The sequence below is a fragment of the Bufo bufo genome, chromosome 1, assembly GCF_905171765.1.
Source record: "Bufo bufo chromosome 1, aBufBuf1.1, whole genome shotgun sequence".
In the NCBI taxonomy this organism is placed as follows: domain Eukaryota; kingdom Metazoa; phylum Chordata; class Amphibia; order Anura; family Bufonidae; genus Bufo; species Bufo bufo.
The window spans coordinates 534633756-534649902 of NC_053389.1; the positions used below are offsets into that span (position 1 = coordinate 534633756).

General features: G+C 43.4%; 1 long non-coding RNA gene across 1 annotated transcript; it reads right to left on the minus strand.

Moving 5' to 3' along the window:
- Positions 1 to 1180: 1180 nt before the first annotated feature.
- On the minus strand, positions 1181 to 13553 carry LOC120982157. Its single transcript, XR_005774855.1, has 3 exons — positions 13445 to 13553; positions 11175 to 11181; positions 1181 to 1190 (listed from the first exon to the last, which is right to left on the minus strand). It is a non-coding gene; the product is annotated as an uncharacterized LOC120982157 (long non-coding RNA).
- Between the last annotated feature and the right edge of the window lie 2594 nt (positions 13554 to 16147).

Sequence of the window (16147 nt, forward strand, 5' to 3'; positions counted from 1 at the left end):
TAACAAACTAATTGGGTGTATAAGTGGCCAGCTCAGACAAAATTCATTATTTGTAAAATAGATCTGATGGTCAAAATAAGTGTGTTTGTGTGTGTGTGTGTGTGTGTGTGTGTGTGTATGTTTGCGTGTGAACCCAGCTTTATCTGTGTGGAGTTTGTCACAATTCATGCAATTCTACATCAGGTTTATGGAATGGATCTTTCGTCACATACATTTCTGCAACTAATGTGGATGCCTCTTATATCAGATTCATTTAGCTGCAACAGCAGTCTTTTATCCACCTAGAAACATGTTGCATGGAAATGTACTTTTTATTGTGTTGGCACAGATACCAGCTGACTAATTGCCCCCATTGTTCATACACTTGTAATGGTAATTGCAGAAAGATGCACTTTGAACTCTGTATAGCTGCTGTGTCACCCTCTCCTTCTCTCTAGAGTATACTGCTCTTACAGGCAGGGTTGTCTCTCGTTTAGTTTCATTGTTGCTTGGGGTTCATTTGTTTTCATTACTTGTCAATTGTATGATTACTGCTTCCCTTGATCATAAAGTGTATGTGCATTATATGAAACATTACCGTTATTATACTACCATATTATTATCCTTTCCAAAGTGTTTACAGAGGTATAAGGGATATTCTTTACATACAAGAGATACAGTCATGGAAGAAATTTACTTTAGACATCAATACAGGAAAGCATTCTTTACAAGTAAAGTAGTCAAACTATCAAATATCCTACCCCAAGAGGTAATAATGGCAGATACTATGTCAATGTATGTGTGTATATATATATATATATATATATATATATATAAATATATTGTAAGAAGGTACAAGGAATCATCGTGGATGATAAGTACATGTCACTGAGGTTCCTGGAGTAAGAGACGGTTTTTATGTGTCAGCAGCAGTTGCTGTTTGACACCTAAATACTTAGTATGGCTGTATAGCTTATCTGGGATGGCTCTTACTGGGAGTAGTCAAAGTGCTGGGTAGGTGACTTCTCCCCATGTTCCAGACTGGGTTTTGCCAAACCTAAAAACCAGCCAGCACTGCCAGGTGAGGAGGATTACCTCAGTCTGACAGTGGAGCTCAGGAGGTGTGTGTGCTGGGATCTGATGCTTGTGCCATGCTGGAGGGCTGAGAACCATCTGTAAGGGAAACAGGCCCCCTAAAAGCCTGCTATGGACTGCTGGAGGCAGAACTGCCAACAAGGTGATTTTTGCTATGTGGACTTTCCACTGTGTGTGAACTAACACCAAGGCTGCAAAGTGACATTTTGTTTTTGCGTTATGTGTGAATAAACACGGAAGTTTGATTTAAGAACTGGTAATATGCCCCTGTACTGCGTCCGCACAGCCTGTCTACCAGAGCGAATCCCCACTATATATATATATATATATATATATATATATATATAGAGAGAGAGAGAGAGAGAGAGAGAGATTAGAGATAATGGAAAACATTTTCAACAAACCTGGTTTGTTTACGAACTTCCTAAAATGTAATCTACCAGATGAATGTGAAGTTTTTGAGGTTCACTTCGGATTAAGCCAGTAAAACGGTGCGCAGCACCATTCTACCGCATGTGTTGGTGGGCAAAAGCACGATGGAGGAAAAAGAAGGATGTTCACATGACCCTAAGAGGAAATGGGCTAGGAGGGCTTGCTCTGATTGGTTCTCTAGCCGACAGACGGCCTGGATGAGCCATTCAGTGCTACAGCATGTAGAGAGGTGCAGAAGAAGCAGAATGTCATTCTGTGTTGGGCTGTGCATGAAGGTGGATGGGTCTATACCGTGCCTGACATAAAATGATCTTAAGGACAGTGCACAGTCAAAATCAAGCTTCTATTCTAGTGTCAGTGAGAGTGAAGGGAAAGGCTAGAAAGAAGAATAATTGTGTAGAATAGGGAAAGACAGTGAAAGCTTTCAGTCAGGGAGTGAAGATTGGGGAGCTGAGGCTAGGTGTGCCTGGCAGTACCTTCTAGCTGCAGTTATTGCCTTATAACACAGCTGAAATTGCTGCAGAACCTTAAATGCAGCTAACTGCAATAACATCCCCCCCCCAATAAAAACATGTGAATTACTAGTCCGAAATCTGTGTCAAGGCATCTCCAGGCACATGAAATACTAGACTAAAAGATGCCCCAGGTTATCTCCAGACAGTTCTTTTTTTTTTGCTTTGAGAAATATAGCAATATAAGAGAGCAATGTATGTTTTACAATACAGAGGGTCCGAATACATACTAGTCCGAAATCTGTTTCAGGATATCTCCAGACAGTTAAAAGGTTTTTTGTTTTGCAAAATATAGCAATACAAATGTGCAATTTATAATTTTGCAATCCAAAGGGCAGCATTTTAAATCTCTCGGTTAGAGCATGTCAAATACTATTCCAAAAATGGTCAGATCATCTTCAGACAGATCAAGTTTTTTTTAATTAGCAAAATGTATCAATACAAGTGTACAACACGTATTTTATAATACTTAGGGTAGTGTTTTAAATCCCTAAGTGAAAACTTGTGAAATGCTAGCCCAAAATCAGTGTCAGGACATCTCCAGACAGTTCCAGTGTTGGTTTGGGTGGTGAGGGGGGGATAATCTCATAGTAGGTTGACAGCTTGTGTTTTACACTAGAGAAAGCTTTCTTCTGAATCTACATATTTGATCGCACATAGGACATTAGGCCCAATTTTTTTTGTGGCACAGATACTGTATAATTCCAAAGAAAATTGTCAGTAGCAGTTTTTTCAGTGTATTTGTGGAAAGGGAAGGACATTGTATTGTGACTCTATGTCTTTAAGTTCCAGAAAACAGACTTCCAAACCATTCCATACTTTGTGTGACTATATAAATTAGGCCAAAAATGTCTGGAATAGGGAAAGGTTCCAAGTGAAAGACCCATGGCCAGTCCTTGTCCTCCTACAACCACAATGATGGTAGTTGGGGCGAATGCAGAGCAAGAAATGGGTAGGGGGATATGGAGCCCACCATGATATATAACCTTCTGATGAAATGGCATGGAGGGTAAGGACTGAAGAATGTAGGCCGCTCACTGTGTGGCAAGGTGCACATCACAGTGGACACTTGAAGCAGCTGTTATGGGAAGGGATAATACATGTCTTCTACGGCCCAATAGGTCAATGTTTTACTTTGCAGGAGCAGTGAAGCAGCACCCCAGCAACAAAGCAAGGTCCTTTTAACCCTACCATGATTGTGTCAGCCTGGCTCCGACACCAGTCACTTATCCTCCACTTCCTCCTCTGTGGACATGCTCCCATCCACAACGGCAGCAGTGCACAACATCGCTCCCACTCTCCCTCCTTCCTATCACATTTGTCAAGTCAAGCGTTGCCATGCGGTGTTGGAGCTGATCAGCCTGGGTGAGATTAGCCACAAAAGTGAGTAGTTACTAAAGTACATCAAGCAGCAAACATCTCGCTGGCCTGCACTCTGTCAACTCCAACTGGGCAAGGTGGTCAGCAACAATGGAAGCAACATCATGGTTACCTGAATGCTGCACATCATTAACCTAGTCATGCAACGCTTTTTAAAAAAGTACACTGGCTTGGGTAAGGTGCTGGCAATGTCCAGGAGACTGTCCTTGCATTCAGCAGCCAGGCTAAGGCTACTTTCACACTAGCGTTCGGGGCTCCGCTTGTGAGCTCCGTTTGAAGGCTCTCACAAGCGGCCCCGAACGCATCCGTACTGCCCCAATGCATTCTGAGTGGACGCGGATCCGCTCAGAATGCATCAGTCTGGCAGCGTTCAGCCTCCGCTCAGCAAGCGGACACCCGAACTCTGCTTGCAGCGTTCGGGTGTCCGCCTGGCCGTGCGGAGGCAAACGGATCCGTCCAGACTTACAATGTAAGTCAATGGGGACGGAGCCGTTTGAAGATAACACCATATGGCTCAATTTTCAAACCGATCCGTCCCCATTGACTTTCAATGTAAAGTCTGGACGGATCCGTCTGAACAACTTTCAGACTTAGAATTTTTTCTAAACTATAATGCAGACGGATCCATTCTGAACGGATCCAAACATCTGCATTATAGGAAAAAAAAAAAAATATATATATATATATATTATAGGAAAAATAAAAAAAAAATATATATATATATATTTTTTTTTCATGGTAATGCAAACGGATCCGTTCTGAACGGATCTAAGCGTTTGCATTATAGGTGCGGATCCGCACCTAAACGCAGGTGTGAAAGTAGCCTAAGGCTGGGTGCGGACCCATTCATTCTCTATGGGGACGGAATGGATGCGGACAGCACACAGTGTGCTGTCTGCAGCCGCAATTGCGGAGCGCGGGCCCGATTTTGGGTCCGCAGCTCTGCAAAAAGATAGAGCATGTCCTATTCTTGTCCGCAGCTTGCGGACAAGAATAGGCATTTCTATGGGGGTGACGGGCTGGTGTGTTGCGGACCCGCAATTTGCGTGTGTAGGCTACTTTCACACTACCGTTCAGAGCGGGTCCGTCTGGTGTCTGCCCAGACGGATCCGCTCCTATAATGCAGACGTTTGGATCCGTTCAGAACGGATCCGTCTGCATTATAGTTTAAAAAAAATTCTAAGTGTGAAAGTAGCCTGAACGGAGCCGTCCAGACTTTACATTGAAAGTCAATGGGGGACGGATCCGTTTGAAGATTGAGCCATATAGTGTCATCTTCAAACGGATCCGTCCCCATTGACTTACATTGTAAGTCTGGACGGATCCGCTTGCCTCCGCACGGCCAGGCCGACACCCGAACGCTGCAAGCGTAGGTTGTCACAGGTATCTATGGCCATGCTGACTGCATTGCAGCTGCTGGAGGTTGTGTGGGGTAGGATCCATAAAGCAAACACGGTGATTGAGGTGGCCCCACAGATGCTCAGTTTAGTTTAAGTCTGGGGAGTTGGGGTCGAGGTTAACACTTGAAAGTCTTAGTCATGCTCTTCCAACCAAAGTCAGACATTTCTAGCCATGTGACATGTCGCATTGTTTTGCTGGAAGATCCCATCCGCCCCATGAAAGACAATCAGCATGTATGGGTGTATGTGATCAGCAAGGATAGGTTCATACCCAAATCGGTTTAGTGTCTACCTCATGGATGAGTGGGCCCAGAGAATGCCACAAAAACATTCCCCAGACAATAACACTGCCACCACCAGCTTGTGTTCTTCCAGCAATGGTTGTAGGGTGTTTGTTCTCTGATGTTTCTCGCATGATATGCCAAAGTCCATTTATTCAATTAAGCAGAAAATGTGACTCATTGGAAAAGGCAACCCCTTGCAAATTAGTGGAGGTCCAATTCTGATACTCCCGTGAAAATTGAAGCCTTTTCTGCTGATGCAAGTTCATTAGAGGAAGTGCAGTGACAATCCTTCTGCTTCAGAATCACATACACAGTAGGGTTTGCTGAATTTTGGTTTTAGGCACACATCTGGTAAGCCCCTGGTTCATTTTGGTAGTGAGCTGCTTCATTGTAGGTTTTAGTCCACCCTCATGCACCTTTGAAGCTGCCATTCACCTCTCACATCAATGGCACATGGTGCTCTGCATCCTATGCAGGACTTTTTTTCTGTCTGAAATAACAAATTTCTGATGGAAATGGCTCAAACAAATGCCAAATGTGCATACCTGATGCACAAGATCTTTTTTTTACAGGATCTGTTTGTGGACTCAGCCTTAACTGTGTTTCTTAATGAACCCCTGTGAGTGTGATCTGGTTTAATTGCAGGGACGAAAGTGTACGATCGCAAAATTTTCAAACGGGCAGACATGTTTGCTCTTCTTGACAAGTAGATCACAAATTAGGTAAATGAACAATAGGATCCTAATGTCATTTACTCCATCTGGTTCATTAAAAAAAAGCCTGTCAGGTGTAATTTAGAAAAATCAGTGCATTAAGCCATGCTCATGCTGTAGAGTCTCCACACGCCCTACAGGCCATCATTCACAGATGAATGCTATCCTGAGGAGGTGGGATGGTTCTGAGAGCAAACCAAGTGCCGTAAGCCATATTCAGGGTTGTTTATATCATGCAGTAATAATACAGAGACTCTAAACACCACAGTACCAATTGTAGACAGAATAAAATACTAGCAAGCATGAGCTTATTAAGTAAAAATGCATGCCTGTCTTATGTCTGCTGCCTAATGTCTGAGCTGTCGAAGGAAGATTTTCCTTGTAGGGAATTGCAGGATTCCTGCCACAGATATTCAAATATCATTTGTAGCAGGGAGGAGGTTTCACAGTGGAAATGTATAAGCCCTCAGCGTCAGCCGGCTCTAATGCCTTATGAAGAATCTATACAATTCCAGCTTTTCCGTTAATGGTGTACTTCCAGCAACACTGTTTAATAAACCTGTCATGAGGGGAAGCAAAACGTGCTTTTTTACCACAACTGAGACATATTCATTAGAGCAGCATAGTAAAGTAAGTAATATTACTTATGTGGATACTTCAAAAACAGAGATGCATTAATTGGTTCTAAACTAATTGCGTTCGAGCCAAATTTTGTAAAATTATGAGAATTTTGTAAAATTATGGGAGCAAAATGTGCTTTTTTACCACAACTGAGACATATTCATTAGAGCAGCATAGTAAAGGCAAGTAATATTACTTATGTGGATACTTCTAAAACAGAGATGCATTAATTGGTTCTAAACTAATTGCGTTCGACCCAAATTTTGTAAAATTATGAGATGGGTCAGAATCAGAATTTTTAGTGATTCAATTCAGGGGAAAGTGAGATACAGAGAAAAAGAGATGGAGGAAGGGAGGTGTTGAAGAAAAACAATTTAGAAAAAAATTGAAGGGGTTGTTCATCTTTGAGACATATTCCACCCGTCAGGCACGGCTGGACCCGAAGTGTTAACCATAGTTACCTGGTCCGTGCTGATGGGCTGTGGCTCCATTGCCGCCCCACCAACTCGACAGGTTCAGGGTCTCTCTGGTGGCCTCAGTGGTTACATGTCTTTTCTTAACCTGTGTTTCCTTTTATATTCACCATCATTTTAAACTTACATAACATTTGCAATTAGTAGGTTACATACAATATGAATAGATAGGCACCAGATATATAAGGTGAACATTCACAGTTCACAAGTTAATTTCTACTTCATCAAATAACATGTTCATGCATGCCAGCTAAACTCATTATGCTGCCTAATACGTGGATTATCATCACACAGAACACTCCAGGTCTTGTCAAAGATAATCAGCATAATCACACTCAGTAAACCAAACGGGCCTGTAGAGGGCTCTCTGAACCTATTCATCCTCAGAGATTGTATTCCTTATTCATTAACCTAGTTTCTCAGGGCGCAGCTGGAGGTTGTATAAGGTCATAGCGTTCCCTTTAAAAAAAAAAAAAAAACAATAATAATTTCCTTACAATTGTTAGAATTGGTTATGCTTCTCCTAGTTTACTCATGTAGAAAAAAAGAATGAGGCAAAAAATAATAATATAGTAGCTTGCATTAGAGTATTACTAGATTATCTAAAAATACCATATATAAAAAATTTGAGGATTTGCATGATTTGCGGCCAGATTTACAAGTAACAAATTAATAATACAAAAAATACATAATAATTATTTGCACTTTTCTGAATAATTTTGGAGGCTAATATTATCTAACAGGGCACACAAATTACAATAGTTAAAATGATCAACATATGTCGCTAATAAAGCACAGTGGGTAAAAATAATCTGTTTCCTGTTTATTCAAATGAATGCCCTCATCTATACATATTTTATAGCAGCCAGCCCATTTGACATAACCCAATGGATGGTTTCCATGGTTTCCACTATTCCAATTATAAGCAAGATCAGACAGTACAGAGGGGGGAAGGGAACTCAGTGTGTATAAGGAAAAAACTACAATGTATATGTGCTGGTGACCACCAGTCACAGCTGTGCTTTTCTTCACTTGTAAAATAGAAAGAGAGTAGCATATAGAGTATGGCTAGCACATGATAGATAGATATAAATGTATATGTAAAGATGTCAATAAAGTAAATACAAAATATGATATCATTATAGATTTATAGCTAATGCTATTGAAGTGTGAACACAAAACAGTTTAATAGGTGAACTTTCTTTACAAAGCAGGGAAAGGGATGTGGCCTACAATAGAGGATTTATTTGGAATAAGCCTAATGAGTATGTTAAGCCCATTGCAGTTGATGAGACCTACTTTACTTGCCATAGCTGGGATGGTCAGTATGGAACGGTAAAGAAAACATATTTTATATTTTGAAAAGACATAATGGAATCCACAGTGACTTATGGATCATTTTGTTTCTGGAAGTTATAATATACTATGGCATCACAATATTCTTAATTACAAAACACATGACAACGGGCAAGATTTACGAGCCCTGTCTAATAGAGAATGTAAACTTAGACTAGACCAAGTATTCTGCTGCAGAAACCATGGAGACTTTCACTTTGAATGTTGCAGAACTACTTGTGGTTTAAGCCCATTGAATGGAGCTAAACTACAAACAGACAACTGCCCTGGCCTCCAGCTGCATTCTTCTGGGCAGGTATTTCTTGACATAGTCAAGGCTTTAAACCACCAGCTGTGTGAAGACCCACACAGAGCCCTGAGCTCAATCCTATCAAACATTCTAGGGATAAACTAGAAGGGAGATTGTGAGCCAAGCCCTCTGGTCCAACATCCGTGTCTGACCTCACAAATGCTCTTCTAGACGAATGGGTAACAATTCACACAGACACGATCGAAAGTCTTGTAGAAAGTCTTTGTGCACTGCAGCTTAGTCATGCTGGAATAGAAAGGACCTTCCCCAAACTGTTGCCACAAAGTTGGAGGCATGCAATTGTACAAAATGGTTTGGTATGCTGAAGCATTAAGATTTCCCTTCACTAGAACTAAGGGACTTAGATCAAATGCTGGAAAACAACCTCATAGCATTATCCTTCTGCCACCAGATATTACAGTTGGCACAATGCAGTCAGGCAAGTAATGGTCTTCTGGCATTCAGGCATTCACCAAACTCAGACTCATCCATTAGAATGTCAGATAGAGAAGAATGATTTGTCACTCCACAGAACATGTTTCCACTGATCCAGAGTCCACTCCACCAATCAATCTGACACAGGGCATTGTGCTTGGTGATGTATGGCTTGAATGCAGCCTTGGGCATGGAAATCCATGCAATGAAGCTCACGGGATACAGTTTTTCACCATTTAATACCTATACAGGGACCTGGACTACAATGCAGGGGAACCACCAGGCTGCTACCTCTTGGAGTAGTCTCTACTTAGTCGCAGCTGACCTACAGGCAGGGGTGTACATAGAAATCACTGGGCCCCATAGCAAGAATCTAAATTGGGCCCCCATTCCTTTTTTATAGCCCCTCCCAATACCCATTCCAGGCCTCTCCCTTTGCTCCATGAACTATGCTTGCTGCTGCGTTTTATAATTTATACCATCAGGGCTGGATTGGGATTACAAAACAGCCCTGGCACACAAAAGAGGTATAATAGATGCAGTGTGTACAGATATACAGTATATACAGCAGTGTACTGTTATGTGAGGTACGAGGTATAATAGATGCAATGTGTATAGATGTATAGTATATACAGCAGAGTACTGATCTGTGAGGTACGCGGTATAATAGATGCAGTGTGTATAGATTTATAGTATATACAGCAGAATACTGATATGTGAGGTACAGGGTATAATATATGCAGTGTGTACAGGTATATAGTATATACAGTAGTGTAATATGTGAGGTACGAGGTATAATAGATGCAGTGTGTACAGGTATATAGTATATATGCAGTGTACTGTTATGTGAGGTATGAGGTATAATTGATGCAGTGTGTATAGATTTATAGTATATACAGCAGAGTACTGATATGTGAGGTAAGAGGTATAATATATGCATTGTGTACAGGTATATAGTATATACAGTAGTGTAATATGTGAGGTACGAGGTATAATAGATTCAGTCTGTACAGATATATTATATACAGCAGTCTACTGATATATGAGATATAATAGATGCAGTGTGTACAGATATATACTAAATACAGCAGTGTATTGACGTGAGGTATGAGGTATAAATTATGCCGCGTACCTCACATATCAGTACACTGCTGTATATACTATATATTTGTACACACTGCATATATTACATAGTATTATAGATGCTATGTGTGTGTATATATATATATATATATATATATATATACACACACAGAGCAGTGTATTGATGTGAGACATACAAGGTATAACACTGTAGATGCAGTGTTTACAGAAATATGTGGTCAGTTATACATTATGGTCACTGTGTGTGAGGTACATGAGGTAATGGTCACTAACTGTCTGAAGTATTATACATAAGTGAGCAATGAGTAAAAACAGGGGGGGTGTAAATGATGAGAAGTGGAGGACCTCCTCTTACCACTCCATTCCAGTCTGTATGGATCAATGCATAGCTGATTGTGAACTTCTAATACTTGCTGTTAGGAGTTGAAGGACCTGTGATGATCACACCTGTGATCATCACAGGTCCTGGTAGATGTACCTTTCAAACCTAGGAACTACACCATTTTTGGTGCAGTGCCTTTGCTAGATCCTACAGGACCTGTGACGTTGAAGATGATGTCATCACAGGTCCTGTCAGATGCACTGTTCTAACCTGGGAACTACACTTTACACTGTGCAGTTCCCTTACAGGACCTGTGATGACATCATCAAAGGTCCTTTAGCTTTAGAAAGATAGACAGAAGCAATAAGGGGGTGGGGCCTCTCCACCACTGCGGGCCCCTCTTCTTCACGGGCCCCATAGCAGCTGCGTGGTCTGCCTATATGGTAGGTACGCCACTGCCTACAAGGATAGAGAGCCACTGATGCATAGCACGAGGGATCTGGCAAACCACAGTCAGTAAACTGGCCAAGGCAAGGGCAGGCAGTGTACATGCAGTCCAGTAAACAGTCTAAAGGTCAGGGTGGGCAGCACTGTGTCAATACAAGGAACAAGCAGAGTTACGCAGCAACAGGCCAAATCCAGTTAATAGGCAGTAGTTGGTACACAGACAAGCGAACAGAAGGTTGATGAACGTTTGCAGGAAACTAGCAACTAGAACCTATTGGAAAGGACAAGGGGGATATGTGTGCCCTAGGGAGAGGAGAGATTGCAGACAGTACATACAGTCTGCATAGGCCTAGAAGGAACCCAAGCAGAGGCTGGATCAGTCCTTTGGCAGCTGTGCCCACTGGAAAGGCACAGGAAGATGTAGTCAGGCACGAACCTCCAGAGGTGCAGAAACATGGTGATTGACCTGTTGAGAGCATAGGGACTCACGTGGGCGTAGACCACCAACATAACACAGTGATCCCAAGGGTACCGTTATATTGCTTATGAGTTATGAGGTTCATCATTGAAAACAGCCATTACTGACTGTAGAGTGAGAGATAAAAGAATAAAATCTTTCCATCACACAATGCCTATTCAAAAACTTGAAACCATCTTATTAATTTAATACAGTTTTTCATTCATAATTTAACATGTGATGGTGATTATTACTGTAATTTTTTTTATACATTGTCTATTTTGATTTAATATACCATAATATAAACTATGTACAGTATGTGTGACATCTTTATTCCTGCCAACAGTCACACTCCTATGTATGTATTTAAAGTGTGGAGCAAATCATATTTTTACACCAGAAGTATAAGAAGAGGTGACTGTGTAAGAAGAGGTGAAGAAGTGGTGACTGTGGTTGACCAGCAGATTTTGCGACTAGGTAAAATAAGGACATTCATTTGTGGGGACCTTTTTGCCATCTTAATCAGACACATTACTTTGGGTATTTCTAGAACTGTATGTTTAGTGCTTTTATTACAGAATAGTACTGTAAATATTACGTTTGTTGAATTTCTCATTTTATTTTTCATTTGTGATACCTCATTTCCCTTTCTTCACATCTTACATAATCATAGCCTCAATGATATTGTCACAAACCAGCAAATGTGAACCCACCGTGCCACGCGTCCTACCTCCTCTAAGGGCATTGTCTAAGTGAACCCCTCGTTCTTCACAGTACCCCTGATGGTGGAGATAGGCTTCCCGAGAGGAACACCAGGTCGCTACCTCTTTAGGAGGATTGGCACACGAGGCAGCTGGTCCAGGCGGACCAGGAGGTACCTGAGAAAGGTACCAGAGGTACAGACCTAGTCAGCAGGCTGAGTCGTAACCAGGAGCAACAGTGCAGGACTGAAGGATGAGGCAGAGGTGAAGTCAAACAATTAATAGGTCAGGGCAGGCGGCACCGGTACAGGTCAGGTAGTCCTGGTCGGCAACAGGAGAATCAAGGCAAGCAGGCATGGATAAAACAGGTAGCGGAGTCCAGAAACACAAGCACTGGTCAGGTACACAGAAATGCAAGCAGAGAAATCAGCAAACTTTGCAGGACACAAGGACCTTGACACTCAGGGAAGGGGCTGAGCCACTTGTATACATGCAGGTGGGCTAGGATTGGTCAACAAAGTCCCATGATCTAACCCATAAAGCACAAGAAGTGACGCATGCCGGCCCTTAATGAAGTCATGCAGGGAAGAAGCAGCAAGTATGCTTTGGCCAGGGCTAAAAGGAAACTGTGGAGCGGATCCCAGAACAAACAGTACCAGCAAGGACAGAGCCCAGGACTGCAGCAGTGAATTGGATAGTGTATAACGCCCAGAGTGGCATTACCACCTTTTGTGCCCCTCTACTATCTCCTATAGTATATTCTGTGTCATCATGTCTATTTATTGACAGATCCTACATATTGTGTATTTGTATTTCTGATTTTTCAACTGTGTAAGTGTATTGTGCCTGGTTTACCAGCAGGTGGCAGCAAGATTGGCAAAGCTAGTTTGCCTAGAGTGGAACCTTCCTTCCATTGTAGCCCTCTCTAGAGAGGGAGGAGTTTAGTTAGTGAAAGGCAGTCTAGCCTTTCCCTCCTTGGGGACAGGTGGTGGTCTAGAGGATCCCCTCTATGGGGTAAAAAGCAGGCCCTAGTGCCTGATGGACGGGCCCTGCCAAGGCCAGTAGAGCACCATCAGCTCTGCTGGAACAAAAGTGAAAAGAGTAAAGAGCCTCAGAAGCTAGGAGGAGAAGTTCCCTGGACAAAGCAAAATATACAGATCAAGATAAAGAGTCAGACTACAGTAAGCTTAGTTCAGCAGAAAGGAAAAGTTTATATTTAATCCAGTTAGCACAGCAGAGCTAAAGAGTGACAGATGTAGCAACGCCGAATGTGTTTGCCTGCAAGATTTAATGCCAAAGCCTGCCGGTGACCAAGATAAAGTTGGAAGATTGTTCTCTGATGCAAGTTTATTCAAGTAAAGCTGTTATCAACTTCAAGTCTGGACTCATTTCATTTCTTCATCCCCTTCATCAACTGATCCCTTGCTCTGCAGCGGGCGACCACGCCTGGGGTTCCAGGATATCCAGGTAGGAGCACCGTGACATGTACGCAGCCACACCTAAAGGCACACTATACTCTACCCTTACATCACTCTGGCATTCCTACACCTGGGTACCACCATCACCATCTACTGAGGGGGACTTCGTCCCTTGTTGCTGAAATGCAACTGGCATCACAACAAAAACTCTCATTACACCTTAAAGGGACCCCTAGCGTCAGAGCTTTTCGCCTCCGCTGTAGAGGCACGGGCAGCAGATCACCGCTAAACACGGTGCCCAGGACCGCTGCGGTAAGCAGGAGAACAGCGGCGCACAGCAGCCACTGTTACAGATATGCTATGGAGACATAGTGTACAGTGCACCAACTATCCAGCCAGAAGTAGTAGTTGTAGCAGCAGTAGGCCACAGTTGTCCATGATGGCTTTGGAAAGGCGCAACATTATAATTGAGAAGAAAGAGGATCAGATTGTGGATTGGATGGCTCACTCCTCCTTCCAGTCGCAGCAGTATGATGTGGAGATGACTTCAGAGTCCAACACCGTGCCGTGGAGCCAGGGGTCACAATGTTCCTCCTGCTCCTCCTCCTTGCAGCCCCAAATTAAAGCTCTTAACCACTTCACATCCGCCTATAGGACATAAAAGTCCTATGGGTGGATGTTTATCTCTGAATAGACGTTCTGGAACGTCCATTCAGAGATGGCAGCTACACGCTAATCGTGCAGCTGCCGAGCGGGGGGCCCACTGTCAGTGACAGCAGGCCACCCCAGAGAGAAGGCAGGGAGAGTTCCCAGGTGTCCCTGCCTTCTAGATCGCTGTATACACATGTGCTTCCTTTTCCGGCACGGTGGTCATGTGACCGCCAAGGCCGAGAGAGTACAGGGTCTTTTGGGTCTTTCACACCGATCAGCCCTGCACTGAGGCTGTACAGCGTTGTGTTCTGCTGTACAGCTGTCACGGGGTTCCGAAGGTGCACTCGGTCCCCCATTGCCCGCAGAACTGTTGCTTAGCTTTTGGAATGAGGTTCTGTGTTTGACCTCATTCCCAGGGCGGCTTTACTAGCTGGGTGGCTCCTTGCTCCTAAGTCTGCCTTGAGCGCCGAGCTGATCACTCGGTGCTCGACTGGTTGGTCTGTCGGTCATGTGACGCTGGCCACGTCGCATGACCCTCACTCCCCACTATAAATACAGGCAGCCTGCTAGCTACAGGTTGCCTGTTAATTTCTAGGTTCCTGGTATTTGTTGGACTGCTGAATACTTACCTGATCCTGTTCCTTGACCATCCTTTTGCCTGATCCTCCTGTACTGCGCATCCGTCCTGGTATTGTGACCTCGGCTCCCACCTGACTACTCTCTTAGGACTCCTCTTGTACTTCTCTGCTCTCCTGGTATTTATGACCCCGGCTTCTCCTGACAATTCTCTGCTTGCTCCATTTGTACTTTGCAGCTTTCCTGGTATTGACTCGGTCCGTTCACGTCCTGTTGTTTGTCTGTCTGTCATCCCTGCACTTACTCCAAGTTAGGGATTGCCGTCCAGTTGTCCCCTGTCATTAGGACTCGCGAGGCAAGTAGGCAGGGCCAGGGGTAAGGGTGGAGCGCAGTGGTCACTTCCCTTCCCCCTGTGTGTGTGTGTACGCGACCGTTACAGATTAACAGGCCCAATAACCACTGTATTATGAATCCTCTGGTGACCCTGACTGACTATGTCTCTAATCTGACGCAGATGGTGCAGGAGTTAGGGGATCTGGTTTCTAGACCTTATTGGTGGCCCACTCTAACTAGGGATGTCAAGTCCTATGTGTCAGCCTGTGAGGTTTGTGCCAGGTCCAAGACACCTAGGACTCGCCCTGCTGGTAACCTACGACCCCTACCCATTCCCAGTAGACCCTGGTCCCATATCTCGATGGACTTTATAACTGACCTACCGCTGGCGGAGGTTAAGACTGTAGTGTGGGTAGTGGTGGATAGGTTTAGCAAGATGGTCCATTTCATTCCCCTGTCTAAACTCCCGAATGCCAAAACCCTGGCGTCTATTTTTGTGAAAGAAATTGTTCGATTGCATGGTATCCCGGAAAATATTGTTTCGGACAGGGGTGTGCAGTTTGTGTCCAAATTCTGGAGAGCCTTCTGTCAAAGATGTAAAATTTTGTTGTCTTTTTCTTCCGCCTACCATCCTGAGAGTAATGGGCAGACTGAACGCCTTAATCAGTCTGTGGAACAATTCCTGAGGTTGTATGTTGCTGATGACCAGCAATTATGGGTCAAATTCCTTCCATTGGCTGAATTTGCTCTGAATAACCGTGTCAATTCTTCTGCTGGGGTCTCCCCTTTCTTTTGTAACCATGGTTTTCATCCCCGTTTTCATTCTGGGTCGTCCGTCTCCTCCTCTAACCCTGAAGCTGATAAACTCTCCTCCGAACTGTGCACAGTTTGGGCCCGGGTTCAATCGAACCTAGAAAAGGCTCAATGTTCTCAAAAACTCAAGGCCGATAGGAGACGTTCAAGGGGGGTAAACTTTCAGGTTGGGGATAAAGTATGGTTGTCCTCCAAGAATCTATCTCTCAAGGTAACTTCTAAAAAATTTGCTCCTCGTTTTATTGGACCATATAAGATCACGGAAGTGATTAACCCGGTATCTTTTAGGTTGGAGCTGCCTGAGTCATTCCACATTCATAATGTGTTCCATAAATCTCTGCTTAAAAAATATTTTG